The 22782-nt window shown below is 44.4% G+C and overlaps 1 protein-coding gene across 1 annotated transcript in view; it reads left to right on the forward strand.

The window, feature by feature from the left end:
* Positions 1–9411: 9411 nt before the first annotated feature.
* SHMT1 (serine hydroxymethyltransferase 1) overlaps positions 9412–22782 on the forward strand; it is a 29160-nt gene continuing 15789 nt past the window's right edge. The window contains exon 1 of the mRNA XM_020914083.2: positions 9412–9542. The gene's annotated coding sequence lies outside the window, so the exon portion shown is untranslated. The remainder of the gene's footprint in view (positions 9543–22782) is intronic.

Raw genomic sequence — 22782 nt, forward strand, 5'->3', positions numbered from 1 at the left:
AAATGTCCTTCCAAAGAAGAGCTCATCCTTCCAAACCTTGGGGATTTTCCCAACCACAGAGTTGGTTAGGAGTCTCTGCCCTTTACCCCCAGAACCTCCTGGGCTTCAATACAGGTCTGCCTCTCTCCTGGAGTGCGGGCAGTGAGGACAGGGTCTTGACTTTCTTCACTATGTGTCTCAGGCTCCGAGCAGTGTCTCAGAGGCTTTCAAAGTGCCCCAAGCTGGGGGGCCTAAGGTGACAGACATGTATTCTCTCACAGTGCTGAAGGCTCAAAGTCAGAAGCCAAGTCATGGGCAAGGCTCTTCTTCCTCTGAAGCTGGCAGGGAGGTCCTTTCTTGCCTCTTCTAGCTGTGATGGTGTGTCTAATGTGATCCTTTACTTGTAACTGCAACACTCCAGTCTCTACCTTCTCATCACAGGGAGGTTTTGTGTATGCATATCTGTGTTTCTGCTGTTCTTCCAAGGAACCAGTCATATTGGATTTAGGGCTCCCCTACCCCTTAATCTTAACCAAGTACACCTGCAAATACACTGTTTCCAATTAAAGTCACATGTGAGGTTTCAGATAAACAGGAATTTGGGGAGGGGCCACTATGCAGCCCAACACAGTGCTCAGAGAGCCTGTTGGAAGATGCCTGCCTTTCCTCGTACTCTGAGCTGGCACTCACTGTGGAGCCTGCTGCTGGCTTTGGTATGAAAATCACCTTGATGGGGTTGGGGTGGGGGTACAGGAAGTCTGTTAGATCATATCTCCTGGGTGTTCAGTCTGTTTTCTTCTAGAATCAGCTCCTGTGGATACACCCAGACCAGCCCCTCTTGGGAGGGCCAGGCCCTGGACACAAGGAGTCACTCCACCCCAGTTCCCCTTGCCTTTTCATTTCAAACATTTTTAAAATACACTAATAACACATGGTGATATTTATAAACTTAAAAAACTTCATTTTCCTTTTCTTTCAAACATTTCATTGTGTATTTACAAATAATGCATGGTGATATTTTTAAAACTTATTTAAACCTTATTTTTTGTTTCATTTTTCACCTCAAACATTTTTTTAAAATATTCAAATAATGCATGGTGTTGTAAAATGAAAACAAGTGCAAGGAAATATCCCTAAAAGAGAGCTGTTGCCAACCCCAGGATCTGTTATTTCCATCTTACGTCTTCTGATTTTCAACTAGTCAGTTTGTCACCTGGAGTAGAGGCTACACTTCCCAGTTCCCAGATGGTGAGGGAGGCCACATGACTAAGTTCTGGCCAGTGGGATGCAGTGCAAATGTTACATGTCAGTTTCTAGAAAGTTCTCTCAAAAGACAGCTCATGGGTGCCCTTTGCCCTTTCTTGACTGATGCTTAGAAATCAGATGTGGTGCTGGAGTGCCATGAACCATGAAGTTGGACCATGAAGTTAGGGTTGCACCCTGGGGATGAGAGAGCAGAAACTGCTGAGTCAGCCTGAATCGTGGTTATCTGTGGAGATACCATAGCAGCCAGGGCAGTCAGTCCGTACTTGGACTCAGATGTGTGAGACACACCAGCTTCTGTCTGTGGCTGTGTACTGGATCGCCAGGGGTGGACTAAAGCCACATTCGGGTATTATCTCAGTGCTGGAGGCCAGAAGTTTGAACTCAGCATTGCTGGGCCATGTCGGGGAATCAGCAGGGCTTCCCTGCCTCCAGAGGCTTTAAGGGAGAATCTGCCCCTGGCCTCTGCCAGCATCTGGGGGCAGCAGCCTTTCTTGGACTATGATCGCATCACTCTGATCTCTGCCTCAGAGACCCTGATGCTGGGAAAGACTGAGGAGGATAAGGGAGCAGAGGAGGATAAGGGAGCAGTGGAGGATGAGAAGGTTGAATGGCATCGATGGGCAGGAGTTTGAGCAAACCCAGGGAGATAGTGAAGGGCAGGGAAGCCTGGCATGCTGCAGTCCATGGGGTTGCAAAGTCAGACACAACTTAGCAACCGAACAACATGTTGCCAACTGTGTGCATATGTGTGTAATCTCCCCCTGGCTCCCACTCAGAAAGATATATGTGATTACATTTAGGGTCCACGTACATAATCCAGGAAAATTTCTTCATCTCAATATCCTTGACTTGATCATTTCTGCTGAGACCCTTTAACCAAGTAAGGGAATATTTACAGGCTCTAGGGATGAAGACTTGATGTCTTTGGGGGACAGTGTCCAGCCACTGTTGTTCATATTTCTGTTACTTTGTGCTGAGAGGAAACCCCAGCAAACAGACAAGAATATATGGAAAGAAATGTTTTGGGCAGCATTATGTGTTATAACTGAAGAATGGAAATGACATACATGATCAGCTGACTGGAGAATGTAGATTAATGGTCTGGTGTCGTGGGACCTTATACAGTAATGAAAAGGAAGCATTTATCAGCATGGCTAAGACCCCTGCAGAACCGCTGTGCTGAGCTCCGTGCTGGGGCTTGAGGGCCCAGCCCTTCCCCGTATGAGCCCCCAGTCCAGAACCAGTCATGACAGCATAGTGTAGGCATAGCAGCAGAGTGTCCTGGACCTCTGATTGAGCTGGGAGGTTTGTATATTGGGGGATAATTAGGTTTGCACCAGATGGGCTTGGGGGAGGGGCATTCCAAGTGAGGAGAATTCCAGGTGCAAAGACTTGGCCGTTGGTTGGCCATGGCCGTGTGAGACGAGAGAGGGGAGCAGAGGCGGTGGGGTCCTGACAGTCTCAGGCAACAAAGACCTAACGAGAGGGGCTTCCTGGCCCTAGTGATGGAGTGGTGTGTCAGGCTCGCCCTTTCATGTCAACATCCTCCCTGACCACCGGCAGTCACCAGGGCGACAGCCCTCCTCATCCAGTCCAGGGTGGAAAGACATTTCCGCAGCCAGGGAAGACAGTCCTGGATCTTCCCTGCATGCAGCTGTTCCCCCTCCAGCAGCTCAGTGAACTCCCCACCCTTCTCTGCACCACTCTGCATCCTGGGAGCTACACTGGTGAAGTCTTGCATTTTTGGTTTGTGACTCCTCTCCTTTTTATTCTCTGAAAAGACAACTACATCAGGCAATAGCTAGCAATCTATGCAGGTGGGTATATCATGTACAGAGATGTACTTTGTGACAACAACAGCATGAAGGAGAGGGGGGATGCAGCTGTTTAAGAGCAAAGTTTTACTAAACCATTGAAATGAACACTAATCTTGAAAACATTATGTAACATGAAAGACGACAGACAGGAAAAGCAACATATTTTATTAATTTAAGTGAAATGTGCAGAATAGGCAAATCCATAGTGATAGAAAGCAGATTAGCAGTTGCTAGATGTTGGGTTTGTGGGTATAGGAGGGGGCAAGGAGTGGGGATAACTACTAACTCCTTTTGGGAATTGTGAAAATGTTCTGAGATTGAATGGTGGTAAGGGTTGCATAACCTTGTGAACCTACTGAAAACCACTGCATTTTATGCTTTAGAATAGTGAGTTTTACAGTATACAGATTATTTCTCAATTTTTTAAAAAAGAAAAACAAAAGCTTTACCACCCTGGTATTACTCAGCCGTTAAAAAAAATTGAAATAATGCCATTTGCAGCAACATGGATGGACTTAGAGAGTGTCATACTGAGTGACATAAGTCAGATATAGGAGAAATATCATATGACATCCCTTATATGTGGAATATAAAAAGAAGTGATACAAATGAATTTGCTTACAAAGCAGAGACTCACAGACTTAAAAAATGAATTGGTTGCTGGGGGTAGGGAAGGATAGTTATGGAGTTTGGAAAGGTCATGTACACACTGCTATATTCAAAATGGATAACCAACAAGGACCTATTGTATAGCACATGAAACTCTGCTCAATGTTATATAGCAGCCTGGATGGGAGGGGGAGTTTGAGGAAGAACGGATACATGTATATGTATGGCAGTTCACCTGAAACTATCACAACATTGTTAATCAGCTATACCTCAATACAAAATAAAAGCTTTAAAGTTTGGGGGAAAAGAAACCTTACCACCCTGTATGTAGCAATAGGAATGTACTTAGAGGCAAGGAACAGACAAAAACAAATGGAGTTTGTTTGCCCACAAAAAAAGTGAAGCCAGAGCAGCTGTGCCCAGGTGTCCACTCCAAGTAGTGGCAGGGCTGCCTGGAGCATGGTATATAAATGTGACTGGAAGTCAGGCTGCTGTGCAGATTTGGATTCTAAGGGTATAGTTCAGAGAACCTGACTTTCTCATGCTCTTTCAGGTGATGCTGGCACTGCTGGTCTTAGGACCAAACTTGCTGTAGCAAGGTAGTTCTGGTTACCTCCTGCTATGTCACCTTCACAAAACCTAGAGCCATGAAAAAGAATTGTTTCCGTGTCACGGTTCTGTGAGTTGACTGGGCTCAGCTGGGTGGTTTTTCCATGGAGGATCTCTCTTGCAGTTGTAGTCAGACAGATGGTGAGTGGGGCTGGAATGTTCCTAAGACTGCTCACCTGTGTTCACCTGTCTGGTGCCCCGGCTGGGTTGGCTACAACCACCAGGGACTAGACAGGATTTGACCTCTCTCTATGCAACCTTTCCACGTGGCTACTTTTCCACATTCCATAGAATTGTCTGCCCTGTGACATGGCAGAAAGATTTTCCCAGAATAAGTGTTCTAAGACACAGAAAGTGGAAACTTCAGAGTTCTTGCCTCCTGAGCCTAGAAATGGGTACATTATCATCATTCTTTGGTGTTCTAATGGTTGAAGTAGTCGCAGGACCCACTCGAGTTGAAGGAGAGATCACATAACTCCTCAGTGGGAGGGGTTTTAAAGAGATTTGGGGCATTTTTTTACTTCCCTGGTGGTACCGTGGATAAGAATCTGCCTGCCAATGCCGAGGACACGGGTTCCATCCTTGGTCAGGGAAGATTCCACGTGCCAGAGAGCAGCTAAGCCCGAGCGCCACAACTACTGAGCCCGTGCTCTAGAGCCTGTGATCGGCAACAAGAAAAGCCATTGCTCACCACAAGAGAAAGTCAGAGTGCAGCAACGAAACCCAGCGCAGCCGTAAAGAAAGAGATTTGGGGGCATTTTTAATCCTCCAGAAAGGTTCTGATAGGGTCCCTTGACAAGGGCTCATAGGTACACTGCTCCCTCTAGAGTCCTTGTACCATCATGACAGTTTCCCTGCCACCTGGCTTGGTTGTAGATCTAGGTTGTGAGATTTTGGTGTGCTTTCCTGGTTGAACAGTTTTTATGTAGGAATTTGGGGATATTTAAATACTACATTAACATTGCCACTATTATCCAGGACTCTTCCCTCTGGGCTTTAATTTGGATCTGCATATTTTTTCATTCCTGATACAGGTTGTCACCCAGTGTGGGAGCCACAGGGCTCATAGAAACTGTAGTAATGTTCTGGCCAGTGAACTCTCATCTGCCTTTGGCTATGTGACCTCAAGTGGTTTGAACTTTCCAAGCTTTTTTCATTAAAAAATGAAAATGCTCACTTTGAGGAGATGTGTTTAGAGATAGCAGATAAAGGCATTCGGCACATATTAGACAGTAAAGAGTAGGTATGAGAAAAATAAAAATAAGACCGTTGCCAACAGATTGTAGAGAAAAACAAAGAAAAATTGGAAGTGTGGGCGGGATGGTAAGTTGAGCCAATCCTTCTGGAGCAACTGGTAATATTTAACAAGAGCTGGGCAGCTGTTCTTTGCCTTGGCCTGGAAATTCCCCATCTGGGAATATATTCCAAAGAAATGATTCCCAAGGGGAAGATATGCAGTTTTTCTGCAGATGTTTTTAATAGTACTATTCATGATAGGAAGTAATTGGAAAGAAAACAAGTGACTAATTTAAAAAGTCTTGAAAAAGCAAAGGAAGAGAGCATGACAGCAACAGAAAATAGAAGTGTAGGGAGTTCAAGGGGTCAGTCCCTCCATGGAGCAACCGTTAGGCAAAAACCAATAGAACTAACTTATTTTGGAACTCTGGAATCCAACCAAGAGCTTACAGCAACCAGGGGAGTGCTTAATGAAGGGGGGGGGGGGAGTTAAGTTTCAGTATGAGGGGATTGTGGTGTTTTGCTTCCCTTACCGCCACAGGTGGCTGTGGAAACCATAGCCCGTGTTCCTGTTCCTGGTGTAGCCTGTTGGGTAAGGGGTCAGTGTGGACTTTGCTCTTAAACACTGTGCTGGAATGTTTTAACCAGTTTGGCAGTTCCCTAAGGCCTTGGTGCCAAGATGTCTCTTGGTTTTACCCCCCTCGGGCTAAATCCATTTTCCAGGAAGAGACAGTCAAAAACATTTAAAGATCTAGAGTCCCCTAAGCCATCTGGTGCAAGGGTGAGTGGACACAGTGGCAGCAGATGGACTGAAAGGCCTGGGAGGAAGGGGGCTGAGGAGAAAGATGGTGGATGGAAGAAGGCTTTGAAAGACTGAGGCGTGTATGAGGGTATTTGGACTACAAAGAGCATGCCCAGGGCCAGATGCATACACAGAAAAGATCTCCCAGGGTCCTAGGCTTACATATCTAGCAGACCCTTGGGCTCTGCAGAAGCAGAAGATGAAGCAGAGTCCTAGGCCTGGCCAAGGTTGTAGGAGCGTCCAGCTCAGATCCAATCTGCACAGATTGGGGGGAGGATTGTTTATTTCCCTTGGCTCCAGTCATTTATGAAAATCTCTGTTCACTGACATAATAGAACAGAGAGTTCAGTCATGACACATGGCAAGGAATATAGTTTTTACAAAATACGTTGGAACAGTCACCAAAAACAAGTAAACAGAACATGTCAGTTCTTAGCAATAAATAACAACAAACTCTGGGGAGAGGGAAGAATCTGATTTTCAGAGTTTCTACATTATAATACTAAAAATAGCCAGTTTTCAACAACAACAAAAAATGATGAGCAACGCAAAGGAAAAAAAAATATGTCCCATTCACAGGAAAAAAAAAAATTAACAAGAATTGTCCCTGGCAGAGCCCAGATATTCAACTTACTAGACAAATACTTGTAATCAGTTGTCTTAAATGTACTTAAAAAGCTAAAGAAATCCAGGAGAATGATGTATGAACAAATGGAGAATATTGCTTAAAAAGGTATATATTATGAAAAGCAACACTATGGAAATACTGGAGCTGAATAGTACAATAGTTGAAATAAGAAGTTCGCTGGGGATCAGAACCAGGTGTTAACAGGCCGAGGAAAGAATCAAGAATCAGCAGATGTAAAGATGGAGCAAGTGAAATCATTGAGTCTGAGGAGCATAGACAAAAAATCATGAGGAAAAATGAACAGAGCCTAAGAGGTGTGTGGGACATCACCATATGTATTAGTAGATGCATGATGAGAACCCAGGAGGGAGAGAGAGACACACACACAGAGTTAAGAATATTTAAAGATATTAAGGCCAAACACCTTCCAAATTTGATGAAATCATAACTTGCATATTCAAAACCTCAATGAACTAAAAGTATGACAAATTCAAAAAGATCCACAAAAGGCATATTATATTCAAATTGTCAAAAATCAAATACAGGAATTTGGAAAAGTTAGAGAGGTAGCAGAGCCAGAAATTTGTCACCCCACCTAGAATTGCCCAGGCAAGCTTTGTCTCAGGTAACTCTTTTGAAACTCTGGAGTCTATTGGAGGCTTGTAACTTCCATGTAAAGGTTTGGACAGAAAAGGGTGGCTAATCAGAGTCAATTTTAGCTCTTAGCAGAATAGCAGTTCCCACCTCCTACCCCCCAGTGCTGTGGCAGGCAGCTGTGCATGGGTGTTTAGAGTCGCTTGTATGAGATTGGCAGGAGCCAGGCAGAGGGGAGAACCACATTCTTCAGAAACTGCACATCTGTCCCCTAATCACTGATTGCTGCTTCTGATTACAGACGTGCAGATTCGAGACAGGGCTCTTGTTGCTTCTCCACCTAGTGTTGCAAAGCCACATCTTCTCTGACTAAAGTGACTATCAGGGAATGGAAAGGACCAGGCCTTTTTTTCCCTTCCTTTATTCTCTTTTCCTCATTTTGTGACCCAGATGTTGAAAAATAAGACATCCAGAAGTTCCCTGGTGGCTCAGTGGAAGAGAGTCCACCTGACAATGCAGAGGACACAGGTTTGATCCGTGATCCAGGAAGATTCCCTCATGCTGCATGGAGCTACTAAGCTGGTGAGCCACAACCATTGAGCCTGTGCTCTAGAGACTGCCAGCCACAACTACTGAAGCCCATGTGCCTCGAGTCTGTGCTCTGCAACAAGAGAAGCCTGTACACCACATTGAGAAACCTGTACACCACAGTGAAGAATAACCACTGCTCACCTCAACTAGAGAAAGCCCATGCACGGCAACAAAGACCCAGTGTAATTTTTTGGAAAGAAGAAGATATCCAAAAACAACTGCAGTACAGAGGAAATTAGAAAGTCATTGGGCATGCCCAAGGGAAAACACAGAGGTGGTCTAAGAGGATGGGGAAGATTTAGACAAGCATATTCCATGGAGCTGATCTTTGGGACTATCTTTAGTTTTTTTACAAAGGTGTTAAGCCCATGGGGACCATACCATCTTTGGGGGTTTTCATTAAAGTAATGGACTAAAAGAAAAAGCTGTCCTGAGCTTCCCTGGTGTCCAGTGGTTCAGTCTCTGTATTTCCACTACAGGGAGCACAGGTTCCATCACTGATTGGGGAAGTCCCATATGCTGCACAGTGCGGCCAAAACTAAAATAAAGCTGTCTTAATGTCCTTGTCTGCTAGCTTCAGCACCTCTGTCATTCTGCATCTGTTACTAGTCATTAATTTTTTTTTTTCCTAGTTGTGGGTTGCTTTTTTCTGCTTCCAGGCATGCCTCCTAATTTTTTATTGGACATTGGACACTGTAGGTGTTACTTGTTGAGTATCTGGACTTTGGTGTCTTCCTTTAAAGGGTGTTGGACTTTGCTCTGAAAAGTGGTTAAATTACTCGTGATGCGTTCGATCTCTTTGAGATTTTTAAAAATAGTTTATTTCAAAATAATTATGGATTCACAGGAAATTTCAAAGATCATGCAGAGTGGGCCCATTGAACCCTTCACCCAGTTTTCTTCCGCAACTGTCTGTTGTACAGTATCAAAGTCGGGAAATTTACATTGATACAATGTATGTATAATTTTGTGCCATTTTATCACATGTATAGATTCATATGTGGTTGTCTTCTTTATAATGGTTTTACTTTCTACGGTCCTAAGATACTGAATAGGAAAATTCCCAAAATGAATAATTCATAAGCTTTAAATCTCACACCATTGTGAGCAGAGTGATGGAATCTCTCGCTGTTTTGCCTAGGATGTGAATCACGCCTTTGTCCAGCTTGGTCCACCTGTTAGTCACTTAGTAACTGTGTCAGCTACCAGACCAGCTGCCGCAGTGTCACAGACCTTGTGTTCAAGTGACCCTTTTTTTTCTTAATAACTTCCCCCAAAGTGTGAGAGTAGTGATGCTGTAACTCAGATCTGCCAAAGAGAACCTACAGTGCTTCCTTTAAGTGAAAAGGTGAAAACTCTCAACTTAATAAGGAAAGAAAGAAATCATACACTGAGGCTGCTAAGATCTACGGTAAGAAAGACTCCTTTTTTTCAAAATTGAGGTATAGTTGATGTACAATATAAGTTTCAGAAGTACAACATAGTGAGTCACAGTTTTTAAAGGTTATATTCTGCTTAGTCATTATAAAATATTGGTCATTTTCCTTGCACTTTACAATATATCCTTTTAGCTTATTTATTTCATATGTAGTAGTTTTCAACCTGTTAATCTTCTACCCATAGCTTGCCCCTCACCTTTTCCCTCTCCCCACTGGTAACCACTAATTTGTTCTCTGCATCTGTGAGTCTGTTTTAGTTATTGTTGTTATCTTCACTAGTTTTATTTTTTAAAGCCCACATAATTGATATCATACAATGTTGGTCTTTGTCTAACTTAATTCACTTTGCATGATACTCTCCAAGTCCATTCATGTTGTTGTAAATGGCAAATTTTCATTCTTTTTGTGGCCTAGTGATATTCCACTGTGTATGTATACATTTTCATCCATTCCTCTGTCAATGGGCATTTAGGTTGTTGGAGATTTTATTATTTTCCTGTTATTGACTTCTATTTTGGTTTCATTGTTATCAGAGAACACACTCTGATTTCAATTCTTTTAAATTTCTTGAAGTTTGTTTTATGGCCCAGGATGTGGTCCACCTTGGTATTTGTCGTCATTTGAAAGCATGTGTAATCTCCTGTTCTGTTGTTAGGTGGCATGTCCTATAAATGTCAGTTGGATTGAGCTGGCTGAGGGTGGCTTTGGGTTCTTCAGTATTGTCTCTGGTTTCTGCCTGAGGCTTGTTTCAAAGTTTTGCTAGAGGAGAGGAGAGTAGCTTCCATCTGGGGGTAGTTTGGATTTACTACTCAGGTATGCTGGCTCCAGAGTGTCCACCCCATGCCCCCTGCCATCACTGGGGAAGCTCCTCTGGCTGCTCAGAGTTTGAACATCTTTCCCTGTGAACTCACAATTCCCTGGCTGTTCTACCTCTTTGAAGAGTTTTTCTCTGTACATGCAAGTCACATACTCAGCAAACTCAAAGGAATTCCATACAGAAAGAAATGCCTCATTCTCCCCAGCCCTGACTTCCACCCCTTCCACCCGCCGAGATCACCAGCTTCTGTGCCATCCCCTCATCCCCACACACCCAACCAGGGCAGACCCCACTTTTCCCAGAGTGTCTGAACCCCCAACCCCTGGTTGTTCAGTGTCTGCAAGGAGCTCTTTGATAGGTTTTGCCCAGTTCCTAGTTGTTTATCAAGGAAGGTTAAGTGCGATCCTTTCTACTGTATCATGCTTGGAGGAGGAAGTCTGTTACATATTTTTAACTTTCTGAGAATAATGCTTTTACATGGCAACACAGGAAAGTGATGACTGTGGAGTTTTAAGTTCCTTTCTGTTTTAAGTGTTGCTGAATAGGGAGAAAGAAAAAGTTTCAGAGGCAGCCTGATGTCTAGGAGGAAACAGTGGGTGGAACTCCAGCATCCTGCCTGCTCTTCTGTCCTGCCTACCTCCCTTCCACCTCCTTTTGTCCAGAGAAATCAGACCTGTGAGTCTGATGAGACCCTCCTCGGGGCAGGCTTCCTTACCCATCACAGGCAGAGTTAGTGGGTCTCTTCTCTGCCAGCCCCTCTCCCACGTTGCGCTCCTCCCCCACCCTAGAGTTTCTTCTCCTTCTCCTCCAACACCTGTGACACTGCACTCAGATGTCAACACCACCTGGGAGTAGATGAGCTGGTCTGGGAGAATGTGTAGGAGAATGAAGACCATAGATCATGTCTGGAGGGCCCATAGCCTGGAGGAAAGCAGAGGAAGAGAGGAGTCCAAAGTGGATGTGATAAAAGCCCAGAGGGGTCAAACATCTTACTCAAGGCCACACAACACATTCACCTTGCATGCCTCGATGTGCCTTTGCAGCAAAATCAAAGGTGTCCACTCTCACTGAGCTGTGTGGCCTCTCCTAATTGGCTAGCATCCACTCTGAGTAAGACCTTCTCCCCTGGAAGGTGGTATTTTGATCTACTTACATATGTGTACTCTTGTCACCCAATGTTGGCTGAGACTCCAGCTCCTTGTTCCACTGTAGCATTAGGAAGAGCCAGCAGAGCAGGCAGCGAGAAGAAAGGTCTTAATTCTTGAATTTCAAGTCATTTGGGAACTTCCTCACAGAGCAAATGGTTTGCGATAAAAGAGTTTAGAGGCAGAGAGGGGTTACAAAGGCCTCCTCTCCTTGTGATTTAGAGTAGGGAAGACACTGGTGAGCCAGACGATTTTCCATTCCACCAAGCCTCTAAAACAAGAGGACTTTCTCTGGGCTGGAGAGAGAAGCAGTCTGGAGGGGAACAGATGCACACGCCAGGCTCCTGCGAAGGGTTCTGTCCCCCGCTGAGCTGTGAGGCAGGCCGGTGTGGGCAGTGGGTGAATGGAGACCCCCAGATAGCTTCGGATGGCCCTGGAGCAGGGAGAGGCAAGACCCAGGGGTCTGAGTCTACCCTGTGGAGTAGAGATAGTTAGGGGGCTGACACACAGCCAGGGGGGGCACCGAGGGGGTGGGCACGGGGAGAGGGCACAGGGCATTACAAAGTCAAAGAGCTGGGAGGGTACACAGAGGGGTACACAGGGTAGTCTTCAGGGGTCAAGGCCGTGAACACACTGTGGACGCCCATAATGTGTGTAGAAGTGGACACGGGCCCTCGGCCTAGTCCATGCTGGGCACCGTGTGACCCTTGAACATCAATGAAGCAGCAGTAGTGAACAAGGCTGTGGTTGACTGAGTTCTTAGAACTGCATGGCTTCCCTCTACTTGAATGCCACAGAATGGAAGCATTCACGGCATTATGTGGCTGTCTGGATTTGTCCACGCAAAAGCAAAGAGGCGTTGGGAGTCTGGGTGCAGAAGAATCCTAAAGAAAGCATCCTTTAGATCTAGCTCTGGGAATCAGTTTACAATAGGTCTAGCTCTGGGAATCAGTTTACAGTCTCTGGAACTTAGTCAATATGTGTTGTTATTGTTGTTGTTCAGTTGCTAAGTCGCATCTGACTCTTTTTGACTCCATGCAATGCAGCACACCAGGCTTCCCTGTCCTTCACTATCTCCCAGAGTTTGCCCAAATTCATGTCCATTGAGTTGGTGATGCTTCAGTATCAGTCCTTCCAATAAATATTTAGGGCTGATTTCCTTCAGGACAAATGTGGCTAAGTGGCTAAGTGAAAGTCGCTCAGTTGTGTCCAACTCTTTGCGACCCCATGGACTGTACAGTCCATGGAATTCTCTAGGCTAGAATACTGGAGTGGGTAGCCTTTCCCTTCTCCAGGGAATCTTTCCAACCCAGGGATTGAACCCAGGTCTCCCACATTGCAGGTGGATTCTTTACCAGCTGAGCCACAAGGGGAGTTCCACAAGGGAACTATCAGGTAAACTGGGACTACTGCCTCATTAACTGCCCTTAAAACCAAGCTGGACTCTGTGGGGCTCCCAGGCATGGAGGTCTTTGTGTCCCCGATTTCTTGTAGGTAAGACTTCAGCCTCCCTGACCTTCTTTGAGTTCCAAAAGGCAGATTGGAACAGTTAATAATTCAGGGAGGAGCAGCCAAGAAACAAGCTAAGGCAAGATTAAAGGAACTCGAGATGCTCATCAAGATTGGGAGACCCCCAGTCTTGTCAGGCCCCACCTTTGACCCACTGTTATAAACCCTCATCCAGTTCTCTGAAGTAGAGGCACACAGGTTTTTTGAGGCAGAAGCCTGGTGTGCCTCCCTTTGCCTGGTAAGGTAAAGTAACATCCTCAGGACTTGAACAAACCTGTATTCTCCACTTTTTTTTTTAAATTTTTTTTCATTCATTTTTATTAGTTGGAGGCTAATTACTTTACAACATTGCAGTGGTTTTTGTCATACATTGAAATGAATACATGGATTTACATGTATTCCCCATCCCAGTCCCCCCTCCCACCTCCCTCTCCACCCGATCCCTCTGGGTCTTCCCAGTGCACCAGGCCCGAGCACTTGTCTCATGCACCCAACCTAGGCTGGTGATCTGTTTCACCCTAGATAATATACATGTTTTGATGCTGTTCTCTTGAAACATCCCACCCTCGCCTTCTCCCACAGAACACAAGTCTGTTCTATACATCTGAGTCTCTTTTTCTGTTTTGCATATGGGGTTATCATTACCATCTTTCTAAATTCCATATATATGTGTTAGTATACTGTAATGGTCTTTATCTTTCTGGCTTACTTCGCTCTGTATAATGGACTCCAGTTTCATCGATCTCATTAGAACTGATTCAAATGAATTCTTTTTAATGGCTGAGTAATATTCCATGGTGTGTATGTACCACAGCTTCCTCATCCATTCGTCTGCTGATGGGCATCTAGGTTGCTTCCATGTCCTGGCTATTATAAACAGTGCTGCGATGAACATTGGGGTGCACGTGTCTCTTTCAGATCTGGTTTCCTTGGTGTGTATGCCCAGAAGTGGGATTGCTGGGTCATATGGCAGTTCTATTTCCAGCTTTTTAAGAAATCTCCACACTGTTTTCCATAGTGGCTGTACTAATTTGCATTCCCACCAACAGTGTAAGAGGGTTCCCTTTTCTCCACACCCTCTCCAGCATTTATTGCTTGTAGACTTTAGGATAGCAGCCATCCTGACTGGTGTGTAATGGTACCTCATTGTGGTTTTGATTTGCATTTCTCTGATAATGAGTGATGTTGAGCATCTTTTCATGTGTTTTTTTTTTGCCATCTGTATGTCTTCCTTGGAGAAATGTCTGTTGAGTTCTTTGGCCCATTTTTTGATTGGGTCATTTATTTTTCTGGAGTTGAGCTGGAGGAGTTGCTTGTATATTTTTGAGATTAATCCTTTGTCTGTTGCTTCATTTGCTATTATTTTCTCCCAATCTGAGGACTGTCTTTTCACCTTGCTTATAGTTTCCTTTGTTGTGCAAAAGCTTTTAAGTTTCATTAGGTCCCATTTGTTTATTTTTGCTTTTGTTTCTAAAATTCTGGGATGTGGGTCATAGAGGATCCTGCTGTGATTTATGTCGGAGAGTGTTTTGCCTATGTTCTCCTCTAGGAGTTTTATAGTTTCTGGTCTTACATTTAGATCTTTAATCCATTTTGAGTTTATTTTTGTGTATGGTGTTAGAAAGTGTTCTAGTTTCATTCTTTTACAAGTGGTTGACCAGTTTTCCCAGCACCACTTGTTAAAGAGGTTATCTTTTTTCCATTGTATATCCTTGCCTCCTTTGTCGAAGATAAGGTGACCATAGGTTCGTGGATTTATCTCTGGGCTTTCTATTCTGTTCCATTGATCTATATTTCTGTCTTTGTGCCAGTACCATACTGTCTTGATGACTGTGGCTTTGTAGTATAGTCTGAAGTCAGGCAGGTTGATTCCTCCAGTTCCATTCTTCTTTCTCAAGGTTACTTTGGCTATTCGAGGTTTTTTGTATTTCCATACAAATTGTGAAATCATTTGTTCTAGTTCTGTGAAAAATACCGTTGGTAGTTTGATAGGGATTGCATTGAATCTATAGATTGCTTTGGGTAGTATAGCCATTTTGACAATATTGATTCTTCCAATCCATGAACACGGTATATTTCTCCATCTGTTTGTGTCCTCTTTGATTTCTTTCATCAGTGTTTTATAGTTTTCTATGTAAAGGTCTTTTGTTTCTTTAGGTAGGTATACTCCTAAGTATTTTATTCTTTTTGTTGCAATGGTGAAATGGTATTGTTTCCTTAATTTCTCTTTCTGTTTTCTCATTGTTAGTGTATAGGAATGCAAGAGATTTCTGTGTGTTAATTTTATATCCTGCAACTTTACTATATTCGTTGATTAGCTCTAGTAATTTTCTGGTAGAGTCTTTAGGGTTTTCTATGTAGAGGATCATGTCATCTGCAAACAGAGAGAGTTTCACTTCATCTTTTCCTATCTGGATTCCTTTTACTTCTTTTTCTGCCCTGATTGCTGTGGCCAACACTTCCAAAACTATGTTGAATAGTAGTGGTGAGAGTGGGCACCCTTGTCTTGTTCCTGATTTCAGGGGAAATGCTTTCAATTTTTCACCATTGAGGGTGACGCTTGCTGTGGGTTTGTCATATATAGCTTTTATTATGTTGGGGTATGTTCCTTCTATTCCTGCTTTCTGGAGAGTTTTAATCATAAATGGATGTTGAATTTTGTCAAAGGCTTTTTCTGCATCTATTGAGATAATCATATGGTTTTTATCTTTCAATTTGTTAATGTGGTGTATTACATTGATTGATTTGTGGATATTAAAGAATCCTTGCATTCCTGGGATAAAGCCCACTTGGTCATGGTGTATGATTTTTTTATTATGTTGGATTCTGTTTGCTAGAATTTTGTTAAGGATTTTTGCATCTATGTTCATCAGTGATATTGGCCTGTAGTTTTCTTTTTTTGTGACATCTTTGTCTGGTTTTGGAATTAGGGTGATGGTGGCCTCATAGAATGAGTTTGGAATTTACCTTCTTCTGCAATTTTCTGGAAGAGTTTGAGTAAGATAGGTGTTAGCTCTTCTCTAAATTTTTGGTAGAATTCAGCTGTGAAGCCATCTGGTCCTGGGCTTTTGTTTGCTGGAAGATTTCTGATTACAGTTTCGATTTCCTTGCTTGTGATGGGTTTGTTAAGATCTTCTATTTCTTCCTGGTTCAATTTTGGAAAGTTATACTTCTCTAAGAACTTGTCCATTTCTTCCAAGTTGTCCATTTTATTGGCATAGAGCTGCTGGTAGTAGTCTCTTATGATCCTTTGTATTTCAGTTTTGTCTGTTGTGATCTCTCCATTTTTGTTTCTAATTTTGTTAATTTGGTTCTTCTCCCTTTGCTTTCCACTGTTTTTTATAAGCAGAATTGTTGCAGGCAAGGGGACTCCTTCCAGGGCCCGAGAGTGGGCTTTTGTCTAACACAAATGAATTGTCCAGATGACAGGGTCATAGCCCATATTTTAAGAACTTGGATACCTTGTTGGGCCTCAGGTATCAGAATCTCTTGTATGGGTAATCAGCATTGGGTTTAACAGGCTCTGAACTGGGAGCAGATTAGTAGCTTTCCCAGGGACTTCAGCATCCCAGACAGTGGGGTCCACTTGAGAAATAATGTGGGCTGGAATGGAGACCTCCTCTGGTTGGGACTGAGGCAGGTTGCCATGGCTGGGTGCCTTCTCTGTGAAGGTCTCCAGAGTGTAGTATCATTTGGAATAGAGTGAGCAGGTCCCTTCCCAGCAAGCAGCTTCATTCTTTCTGGAGCTATTAGAAATTGTCCTCCTCTCTCCCCCAGGAGCATACTGGACACCTTCCAACATGGAGGGCTCATCTTTCGGTGTCACAATTTTCTGTCTTTATACAGTTCGTGGGGTTCTCACGGCAAGAATACTGGAGTGGTTTGCCATTCCCTCCTCCAGCAGACCATGTTTTGTCAGAACTCTCCACTATGACCCGTCCGTCTTGGGTGGCCCTGCTTGGCATGGCTCATAGCTTCATTGAGTTATGCAAGCCCCTTTGCTATGAGAAGGCAGTGATCCATGAGGTGGGGTGGCACTCAGGCATGAGCAGAAACTCATGTGCAGAGGTAAAATTCCTAACAAGCAGCTGCATGGCGTGGGGAAGAGGGGATTCTGAATCACTTGGTTTGGGGCCATACATCAATCCTGAGAATCAGACCGGATTGTCCAGGGAAACCAGTCAGCACAGAGCAGGCTGCCCCCATACCTAATAGAAAATAACCTTCCTACCTGCCACATCAAGGGCTGCCACAGCTCCTCTGGAAAGTGACCAGGTGTCCTCTGGGAGCCAGGGAGGGTCCTGGGCCCTGTCAGTCTTCTGTCCTATCAGCCATCATTGGTTTGGGAGCCCTGAGTCCCCTTCGGGACTGAGGGTAGTCCCGCTTCCAGAGATCCTCCTGTTTATATTTTGGACAGAGTCCTGGTGGCCCTCTTCCCCATGGGTGACATTCATCCTTCCAGTGGCCTTTCTGGCTGCACTTCACACACATCCCTTCTCCACAGGGCAGGGCTCCAATCCGGGCTTCCTAGACCCTGTCCTTCCCATGAGTTTTTCACAAGGAAAGGTAGCCATGAGGTGATGCAGGCATGGGAGCTGCAGTTTATTTTTCTCCCTGATAGCCCACCAGGACTGCCCTGATTTACTGGCTCAGACAGTAAAGAATCTGCCTGCAATGCAGGAGACCTGAGTTAGATCCCTGGGTCTGGAAGATCCCCTGGAGAAGGGAATGGCTACCTACTCCAGTATTCTTGCCTGGAGAATTCCATGGACAGAGGAGCCTGATGGGATATAGTCCATGGGATCACAAAGAGTCAGACATACTTTTCTTCTTCACTGATAGCCCAAAATGTAAGAAAGGAGTTTGCTGCCAGGGACTTTAGTGGATGGGGCTCTTCAAGGGATTGTCACAGGGATAAGTCCTATAGGCAGTTTATTGGCCTGACCCCAGAGTTCCAAAGAATAGCAAGGAGAGATAAGAGAGACTTCCTAAGTGACCAGTGCAAAGAAATAGAGGAAAACAATAGAATGGGAAAGACTAGAGATATCTTCAAGAAAATTAGAGATACCAAGGGAACATTTCATGCAAAATGGGCACAATATAGGACAGGAATGGTATGGACCTAACAGAAGCAGAAGGCATTAAGAAGAGGTGGCAAGAATACACAGAAGAACTATACAAAAAAGATCTTAATGATCCAGATAATCACAATGGTGTGATCACTCACCTAGAGCCAGACATCCTGGAGTGCGAAGTCAAGTGGGCCTTAGGAAGGATCACTACTAATAAAGCTAGTGGAGATGATGGAATTCCAGCTGAGCTATTTCTAATCCTAAAAGATGATGCTGTGAAAGTGCTGTGCTCAATATGCCAGAAAATTTGGAAAACTCAGCAGTGGTCACAGGACTGGAAAAGTCATTTTTCATTCCAATCCCAAAGAAAGGCAATGCCAAAGAATGTTCAAACTACCATACAATTGCACTCGTTTCACACACTAGCAAAGTAATGCTCAAAATTCTCCAAGCTACGCTTCAACAGTACTTGAACAGAGAACTTCCAGATGTTCAAGCTGAATTTAGAAAAGGCAGAGGAACAAGAGATCACATTGCCAACATCTGTTGGATCATAGAAAAAGCAAGAGAATTCCAGAAAAACATCTACTTTTGCTTCATTGACTACACCAAAGCCTTTGACTGTGGATCACAACAAACTGTGGAAAATTCTTCAAGAGATGGGAATACCAGACTACCTTACCTGTCTCCTGAGAAATCTGTATGCAGGTCAAGAAGCAACAGTTAGAACTGGACATGGAAAAACAGACTGGTTCCAAATTGGGAAAGGAGTACGTCAAGGCTGTATATTATCACCTTCCTTATTTAACTTATATTCAGAGTACGTCATGTGAAATGCTGGACTGGATGAACCTCAAGGTGGAATCAGGATTGCAGGGAGAAATAGCAATAACCTCAGATATGCAGATAACACCACCCTTATGGCAGAAACCATTAAAGAGGCTCTTGACGAAAGTGAAAGAGGAGAGTGAAAAAGCTATCTTAAAACTCAACATTCAATAAACTAAGATCATGGCATCTAGTCCCATCACTTCCTGGCAAATAGATTGGAAACAATGGAAACAGTGACAGACTTTATTTTCTTGGACTCTAAAATCACTGCATATGGTGACTACAGCCATGAAATTAAAAGATGCTTGCTCCTTGGAAGAAAAGCTATGACAAACCTAGATAGTATATTAAAAAGCAAAGACATTACTTTACCAAAAAAAATCCGTATAGTCAAAGCTATGTTTTTTTCGGTAGTCGTGTATGTGAAAGTTGGACCATAAAGACAGCTGAGCACTGAAAAATTGATGCTTTTGAACTGTGGTGTTGAAGACTTGTGAGAGTACTTTGGATAGCAAGGAGATCAAACCAGTCAGTCCTAAAGGAAATCAGTGCTAAATATTCATTGGAAGGACTGATGTTGAAGCTGAAACTCCGGTACTTTGGCCACCTGATGCGAAGAACTGACTCATTGGAAAAGACCCTGATGCTGGGAAAGATTGAAGGCAGGAGGAGAAAGGGACAATAGAGCATGAGATGGTTGGATGACATCACTGACTCGGTGAACATGAGTTTGAACAAGCTCTGGGAGTTGGTGATGGACAGGGAAGTGCTCTCCAGGACTGGCGTGCTGCAGGCCATGGTGTTGCAAAGAGTCAGACATGACTGAGTTACTGAACAAACTGATTAGGTTAGGGGATCAAGGCAGAAGAGGTGTCTAATTAAGCAGGGAAAACTGGGCTTGTAGCCATCAGACCATGAGAAAAGGTTTGTTTGGCAAAGACAACAGCGAGGGCCCCATAAGCACCCAAAATCAGTTTGGTGAGCCTGAGGAGACCCCTGGGGTTAGTCAAGGGGAGGAACAAGAGCCAGAAAAAGTGACTAGAGTCCCAAATCCTAAACCCTTCAGGGAGAGAGGAAGGAGACCTAGGCTGTGTCACTAAGCAGATTACCTTCATTTTCGGAGAAAGGAAGAGGTAAACAAACAGACTTCCCTGGTGGTTCAGACGGTAAAGCGTCTGCCTACAATTTGGGAGACCCAAGTTCTATCCCTGGGTCGGGAAGATCCTCTGGAGAAGGAAATGGCAACCCACTCCGGTACTCTTGCCTGGAGAATCCCATGGATGGAGGAGCCTGGTGGGCTACAGTCCGTGGGATGGAAAAGCGTTGGACACAACTGAGCAACTTCACTTTCACTTTTCAAACAGAGCTGCAGGGTAGAGCCGAAGCCAGAAGGTAGTAACAAGACAAGGTCAAAGCCCTCCTTGGGAGGTTGTCCTTGTGCTGTTGAGGATGGGCACTTCTTTACATGAGCAGCACATAGATTACACCCCACCCGCTGAAAGCTGGCAGGGAGGTGCAAGGACCAGTAGTCAGGCTAAGAAACCAGGAGGGGATGAGAGAAGGAGGATATGAGAGAAATCCAGGGTGAAGAGAGAAGGTGCCCAGCCAGGACGCCAGAGATTCCTCAGCCAGAGATTCACAGGCCCCCTGCGGAGGGTGCTTGATCACTTCCTTTGCTCAGGGCTTGATAAAGTCTGAGACCCTCACATGTGACCAGGGGTGCAGTGAGGCTGTGAGCCCTGAGAGGCACTCAGAGAGGGCTGGGCCACAGATGTAGTGGGAGACTCCCAATTCTCCTTATTTGGGCTGCCGATGCAGTTCTGACATTCTGGAACCGGGCCAAGACTAAGAACGAGGAGGAAGCGGGAATCAGACTTGAGGAGCCAAGAGGGGAAACTAACCCAGTCAGGTTGCCAATTGCCACAGTCTTAATTTGGAAGTCCAAGTGGTGGACTCTGTGGATCTTCTCAGGTCCAAAGAAACGGAGTGATGGGGGAGAATGACAAACATGAAGAGAAGAGTCTTGGGCTTGGTGGGCTCCTTCGGGGCCAGAGAGCTGGTCTCCACCAGATCTCCTAGGCAGCGTTAGCTGCCACCTAAGGGATACTCAAATCTTCAGGACTAAGTCCCAGCTGTCCTCTGCAGTGGGCAGCCACAGCCTAGTAGATGGATCCAGGTTATGCCTTTTGATGTCCCTTTCGTGGTTGCCACAAAAGATGTTGCAGTAGAAGTGTGAGGAGGAGTGAACAAGGTCTCTAGCGAGTCACCAAGTGAGGGTCCTTGGCTTCACACAGAAAAGAATTTAAGAGTAAAGTGGTTGGAGAAGGGGCAGGGATTTCTAGGAACTGGGCCACTGCCCACTTTTTGCCCTCTTATGGTCAGCCTCAAAACTGTCATGCTGCCTGTGTGTACATCATTTAGATGCTAATGCATTACATTGAGCATAGACTGAGGCTCAGGGTCTCCTGGAAGTCGACTCTTCCACTATTTTGGACCTGATTGGTCCCAGTTAGCTTTTGTTGTATTCTCAAAGTCTGTTGTTGTTGTTCAGTTGCTAAGTCATGTCCGACTCTGTTACCCCATGAATTGCTTTTAATGATTGTGCCCTTCCCCTTCCTACCTGTCTCAAGAGGAATAACAATCTTCTCCTATCTTTATGACATCTTAGAAGGAGGTTCTTACCCAGTGACAGACACTTGGAGATATGGCTGCTGGATCCTTCACATTTATGTTTCAAAGTGATGGCTCCCAGGTTCTTGACAAAGACATTCCTGGGTCATCAACTTGACAAAAAGCCTATCTAGTCTTCAAAAGGATTTATATATGTTTCAAAGAGATGTTATTAGTATCTATCTATAGCATCATTGGCTCAATGGACATGAATTTGAGCAAACTCTGGAAGATAGTGAAGGACAGGTGATCCTGGCATGCTGCAGTCCATGGGGTTGCAGAGTTGGACATGACTTAGAGACTGAATAGCAACAACCACAGACATTACCAAACCAAGCCTGCATCAGTTCACCTGATGCACAGCAAAGTCAACCTCCTGGCACCAAGTGGTACTGAAGGAAAATATAATCTTTACCGCAGAGCCAAGTTTACTGCAGCTCATGCTCCAAAGACCCAACTCCCCAGTGGCTTTTGGGAAGGTTTTCAAAGACAACATTAGGAGTGAGGGTTCAAGGGTGTGTGATCAGCTCGTGATCATTCTTTTTAGTTGTTGGTGGTAAGAGGGTGGCGTTTAGGGAATCTCGGTTATCAATTTTTTGGCTTTAACTAGTGTGGTGTCTACATGTTGGTGGTCAGCATGCTGTTAACTTCTTCCACCTTGTGGGGGTTTCAGTATCTGCATCACAGCTCAAGGATATGGCTCAGGATTTTATCTAGAGCCCTTGAAAAGGAACTAAATGTCCTTGACTTTCTTATGGATCCTTACTCTCTCACTGTCTTTCCCTAGACTTTTCTGAATCAATTTTGAATCCATTCACTGTCACATTTTAGCCACATTTGTTACAATATTTTGGAAATTGCTTGACATGGTAAGAGGTAAAGTGCTGTGGGTACACTGAGTACTGAAAAATCCGGAGCTGTTAAAGAAAAAAATATTCAATGACACAGTAAGACAGACCTTATTTGGTGGGAGCAGGGTGGGCACATGATTTCAATTGGTGTAGGGACCACTGGCATGGAAACTTGCAGTTTGGGAGAGAGGTTATGCTCAACTCTGAATACAGCAGGGGCAGTGGGAATTTATAGCAAGGAGCAGAGTGAGGTGGGTGGATGGAAAATTACTAAGGAAAGCATCAGGGGACAGGGAATTCTGGCCAAGCAAACTAGG

The sequence above is a fragment of the Odocoileus virginianus genome, chromosome 17 (genome assembly GCF_023699985.2).
Source record: "Odocoileus virginianus isolate 20LAN1187 ecotype Illinois chromosome 17, Ovbor_1.2, whole genome shotgun sequence".
NCBI classification, from domain to species: Eukaryota; Metazoa; Chordata; class Mammalia; order Artiodactyla; family Cervidae; genus Odocoileus; species Odocoileus virginianus.